Here is a 6,000-nt window from a genome sequence, read left to right on the forward strand (position 1 = left end):
CTAACGTGAAACTCATTCTCATCTCAGATGCTTTTGCATTTTGAAAAAGGCTTCAGAGAAAAGTTCCCAATGGTAGGACTCAAGGGTAGTCCCCAATAGTGGCCTTTTTGCACCACATCAGCCGGTCATTGGCTGCAGTCTGCCCAAGTCAGGGAAGGCAGGGTAGGCTGGCCTTCCGGGGGACGCCTCTCGTTTGGCTGAGGGCTCGTCTCCAGCAAAGGGGCAGCTGGGAGTCATTAGCAGCAATCCTCCAGCAGCTGCGGGACGGGGAAACCAGCGAGTTAGAAGGTAAACAAGCAGGTATCCTCCCCAGAGCCCGGAGGCATCCCCGGCGTTCTCAGCCACAGAACACAGTGTGCAGGAGTAGAGGCCCGTCCCTGCCACAACCTCAGTTTCCCGGTTCGTAAAATGGGTATGCAGGACCAAGGGGTCCTTTCCAGCTCTGCATGTCCAAGCTTCTGTGATTCCACTTCCACCTCGCCCCAAAGTTCCAACCAGGCAGTCCCCTTCAGGTGATGGATTCAGGTGACCCAAGGATCCCACCTTTAGAGAGTCTGCCCTGCAGCATGATCACCTAACGTGAAACTCATTCTCATCTCAGATGCTTTTGCATTTTGAAAAAGCCTTCAGAGAAAAGTCCCCGATGGTAGGACTCCATGCACATGTGGCCCTAGTTAAGAAAGGAGAAGGCTTCCTGGCACCTCAGGTCATATCACAGACCTTCAGAGCTGGAAGGGACCTGAGAGAGGCTCCCCCAACCCCAGCCATACAAAAGGGGAAACTGAGGCTCAGGGTGGAGAAGTGATTTCCTCACCATCACACAGCAGAGCCAGCGGCAAGGATTCCCGGCCCTGAGCCTTTCTTACTGCTCTGGGAGAAGTCCTCGGAAAGGAGGGCTCAGACCAGGAAACGCAGCTGTCTTAGGAGGGTTCCCCAGAAGCAGAGCCTGAGTCAGGGATTCCCATTCAGATGATTTATGGGGTGGGGGGAGGCCCTGAAGAGAAAGGGAGTGAGGGAAGCAGGATAGGGAAGGGGTAAAAGCTAAGCCAGAACGCGGTCTCAGCTGGGGTCAAGCCGCAGTCCCACCAAGGATATTGGACCCCTAATAGCATCACAGAGTTTGTCCTACCTTGAGGCTTGGGGTGGCCTTTTGCACCACATCAGCCGGTCATCAGCCATCATCTGCCCAGGTCGGGAAAGGAAGGCAGGGTGGGCTGGCCTTCCGGGGGACGCCTCTCGTTTGGCTGAGGGCTCGCCTCCAGCGAAGGGGCAGCTGGGAGTCATTAGCAGCAACCCTTCAGCAGCTGGGGGACGGGGAAAACAGCGGGTTAGAAGGAAAACAAGCAGGTCTCCTCCCCAGAGTTCTGAGGCATCACCGGCGTTCCCAGCCACAGAACACAGTGTGCAGGAGCAGAGGCCCGTCCCTGCCACAACCTCAGTTTCCCGGTTCGTAAAATGGGTATGCAGGACCAAGGGGTCCTTTCCAGCTCTGCATGTCCAAGCTTCTGATTTCACTTCCACCTCGCCCCAAAGTTCCAACCAGGCAGTCCCCCTACCCCCAGGCTCCCCACTAGCCGAAGCAGTTTAAGAATCAGTGAGACCAAAGTAGGGTCTCCATTCAGTCAAGCCTGAACCCCACGAGGCAAGTAAAGGCAACAGTTTCTTGGCACGTGTACGTCTCCAGCCTGCAGAGCAGGCCTAGGGAGTCACTATTTCTTGAAATGTAAGTACCGAGACCACACTGGGTTGTCAGTAAATTCATTATCCCATTACGCAGAACTGAATTATTCAGCGCTCTTGAGGCCGCCTCAGGAACGTGCCCGAGCACAGTCGATGCGGCATTAGAGGGATGGATGGAGTCAGGCCCAGGGCATGGTTGGTGCCGGCGTGATGGATCTGGGCCCGGACAGGCTGCCAGGGCTTGCAGGCACAAGGTTGCCTGGCTGGCAGGACCTGGGCACTGGGTGTTCCTGGGGCCTGGAGAGGGGGTTATGCACGTATCCACAGTCCTCCTCACCCCTTAAGAAATTGGCAGAGTATATCTTTGGAGCCCACCTGCTCCAAAGGGCCCAGGGACAGAAGATCCAGGCTCCACCTCTTCCTGGCTGTGTGACCGCCAGAAGGTCATTCACCTCTCTGAGCTTCAGTTTCTTTATCTGTAAAAAACACAGTGATGATGCTGAATGTTCCCAGTATCCATTCTCCCTTTTAAATTTAATGATAGAACTGATTTTTTCATTGAACATATAACCCTCTAGAATAAAGACTATTTCCAGGCCAAAGTGTGGTCATGTGACTAAGTGCTGCTCAAAGGGATGCAAGTAGAATATCTTATGAAACTTTCAAGAAGTGTCCTTACAGGAAGGAGGTTAGTTCTATTTTGTCCCTTTCTTCTTCCTAAAAACTGGGTTGAAGGTGTGATGGCTGGAACTCAAGCAGTCATCCTGTTCAATGAGAAGACACCACATGATGAGGATGGCAGCACAGCAGAGGAGAAGCCTGAGTCTCAGTTGACCCTGGAGCCTCTGTACAACCTCCAAGTTACATCTGTATAAAGTAGAAACCAACTTCTTTTTTGGACTTTTCTGTCTCTCACAGCCAAACTCAACGTTACCTTGTTGGGCAAGTCCAAGGGTGAAATGAGTTATTACAGGAAAAGTGGCCACCTCAGTAGGTATTTCCTCTAGGATATGTCAGTGGTTAAGAACTATAAGCCCTGAAACCAGAGAACCTGGGTTCAAATCCCAACTCTACCACTTATAAGCTGTGCAAATTTAGGAATGTTGCTTAAACTCTCTGTGCTGCAGCTTCTTCACCTGTAAAATGGGGATAAAAACGGTACCTTCCCCCTTACAAGGTTTATGTGAGGATTAAGTGAGTTAATATGAAGTTTAACTGACACACAGTAATTGCTATACTGACACACAGTAATTGAAGTGACTGACACACAGTAATTGCTATATAAATATCAGCCATTAGTATTTCATTTTTATAGATCTAGGGGGATTCCCTATGTAACTCAGGGACCTGGGTCCCTGTAACATCTCCCAAAGCTCATCTCAGTCTAGATTTTCCCCTCAAAGTGGCTGTGCTCTCAGGGTAGCAATGCCAGAGGTGTTCTGAGTTTCAACCATGACATGAACAGTTTTGCTTGGGGTGGGCAGCAGAGTCTGGGATCCTTGTTTGGAGTCCACAAGAGGGATTGTTCTTTGGATTCCAGGTGAAGTTCTTACTCAGGAAGCGAGAAAGAGAAACAAAAGCCTGAGATGGGCTGTGTACCCTGGGCAGGTGTCTATCCTCTCTGGGCCTCTGGGGAGTGGATTAAACCAGAGGTTACAGCTCATGCGCCAGCAGCTCAAAGACCAATGTGGAATATGAGGGAACCTCTTTGGGTTTGAGGCAGCAGGGAGTGGTGGGGACTGGGGCAAGGGCACATGACCCGTGGGGGATAGGGGGAGGCACCACACAGCACCAGCCAACCTGCCCTGCAGCAAAATTGGCCCAGTGTTGTCAAATCTGCTGCTCTTTCAAAAGAAATGGAAATCAAATCTGAATTCTTTGTGGAATTTTCTGATTGTTTAGTGTTGGCTCCATTCAAATAAACAAAATACTGATCGAGGCAAACAAAATATGTCCCCAGGCCAGCTCAGGGGCCACCAGAAGTAAACAAGCACTGAGAGGTCTCCCATGCAATGCAATCGGAATCCTTGAGTTCCAGGCTCCATGTCCTGGTGTCTCGGAGGAAAATGGGCATATGCTGAGTGTGGGGATGAAAGAAAGGGGCTCGTCCTCCCCAGGGAGGTAGGCGCCCTGGGCTGAACCCAGGGAAGGTGAGCCTGACCCCTTGCTCCCTCCCCCCTGGGTTCAGGATGGCAGTGAGGTGGACAGAGGCAGGAGGTTGACCTGCGACCTCAGGTGACACTCTGACTCCCAGAGCTCCAAGTTCCTCCTCTGAGAAACAGACTGGGGAATCTTCAGCTCAGGCACAAGGCAGGGACCCTGGCCCTCCTGCCCCTGCTAAGGCCCTGCCCTGTGGGGATCTCTGCACCCACGGCTATGGGGACACCCAGGGGCCCTTGGGATCTGTGTGTAGATTGAACTGCTGATCCTGACTCTTCTCTCCCTGACCCATAATAGGGCTACACAGCCACACCCTTTGCCACGTGAGCTCACAGGGCCACCCCACAGACAGCGCAGAGTACACACACTTGCCCCCTATGCGGAGCTTGGCCGAGTGATTTGTTGGGGCCGCTGGAACATGAGCAGACCTGACTGAGGCAGAGGCTTTCAAAGCACCTGTGTGGTTGGCCTCTTGCCCCCATGCTGTCCCCTGGGAAAGAGCACCCCCAGGTAGCTGCTGGTCTCAGAATGATCTGGACCCACAACCCCAAGCAGAAATAGCCCAGCTGATCCACTGACCCAGCAGCGAGAAAAGTAGGTAGTTATTTTGGAAGTTGCTGAGACTTGGGGCTGCCACACAGCAACGTTGCAGCAGAAACCTGACCGCTATTGCTGGGAGGTCGTGGGCTTCCCCAACTTGGACCCAGCTTGCTGCACAGAAGCTCCCACCCTGTCTGGTCATCCACTGTCCCAGAAGCCCCTGCACCCCTGGCTCTGATGCAAATAGAGAGACTCTCCTTGGAGTGGGGAGACCCTAGGCTTTGTGCCATACAGAACTGGAGCCAATCCCCACATCCTGCCTATGAGACCCCAGATGTCCCCTATCTGTAGAGGGTGGGTGATCATGCCTGCCTCACCAGACACTGGGGAGGCTTGATGAGACACCACGAGTCTGCAGCAGGGCAAGGGTGGGGTGCACGGTACTGGCATTTCCACTTGTCAGGCGGGGGATAGGGCATCTCCTGGGAGAAAACTGACCCCTGAGGAAAACGAGGCCTTACCTTTGGAGAGCGTGATTTTGAGTTCAGTGTGGAATCTGTCACTCAACCTGAAAAAAAGCAAAAGGGGTTATCTCAGCACCAACTCTCAATCACCCCTGGGCACAGGCCACACTGCTAGAGTGCCTGTATCAGTTAGGAATGCTTTGAACTTCAAATAAAGAATAAATAGCTAATCATTGCTTAAACACAAAGGGCTCCATTTTCTCACATAACAAGGAGGCTAGAGGCAAACAGTTGCTGGGAGTGGTTTAATGTCTAGATAATGTCTTCAAGGACCATCACCATCCTCGCTGTTTGTTTGTTTTTAATCCTTAACCTTGTTGCCTCATGGCCACAAGATGGCTGCTACAGTTCCAAGCATTTCATCTTTACACAACTCTCTTCGGGGTAAGAAAAGGCTAAGCAAGAAGAGGGGATTTCTTATTATCAGGAAATAAAAAGTCCTGAGAAGCACCCCTTTTTCCCTGGCAAGATATCCCTGGATATCTTGAAAAAGGGACTGGGGGTGGGGAGGGGGGTTGTGACAGCCTGAGACTGATAACAGTCCACCCCCCGGAGCTGGGCACGTTGTCGCCTGAACAATATCGGGCTCCTGTTGGCAAAGCAGAAGGAGGGGGTTGGCTCTGCAGTGGATGGTAACACTGTGCGCTGGAGGCGGGAGAATCGGTCCCACAGAGGAGCAGGTACCAGGCAGGACTCCTGACTGCAAATCTAGAAGCTGCTTTGTGGCAAACAGCAGACGTCACTTTGCTGCAAATAACAGAATCCACTTTGTTGCAAATAGCAAACTCTACTCTGTGGCAAACAGCTGACTCTGGGAGGGCCAGAGCTTGGATGAGACACAGCATCACTCTCCTTCCAACCATGGACTCACATGCCACATTGGCATGCAAGTCCTGTGCACTGCATCTGATTGCGGGCATCAGGTCTGGTACCTGCAGGGGAGGCTGGGACGTGTGTGTTTGTCTTCTTTTGGGGAAGGAAGGATTCACAATGCAGGCCAGTGTCTCAAGGAGGAGAGAGAAGAGCTGCAGGGGGACTTTCTTTGCTATTTCTCAAAAGGACCCCCATGAAGTCTTGACCATTTGACGGTTCCTGA

This window comes from Eubalaena glacialis, chromosome 1, assembly GCF_028564815.1.
Source record: "Eubalaena glacialis isolate mEubGla1 chromosome 1, mEubGla1.1.hap2.+ XY, whole genome shotgun sequence".
In the NCBI taxonomy this organism is placed as follows: Eukaryota; Metazoa; Chordata; class Mammalia; order Artiodactyla; family Balaenidae; genus Eubalaena; species Eubalaena glacialis.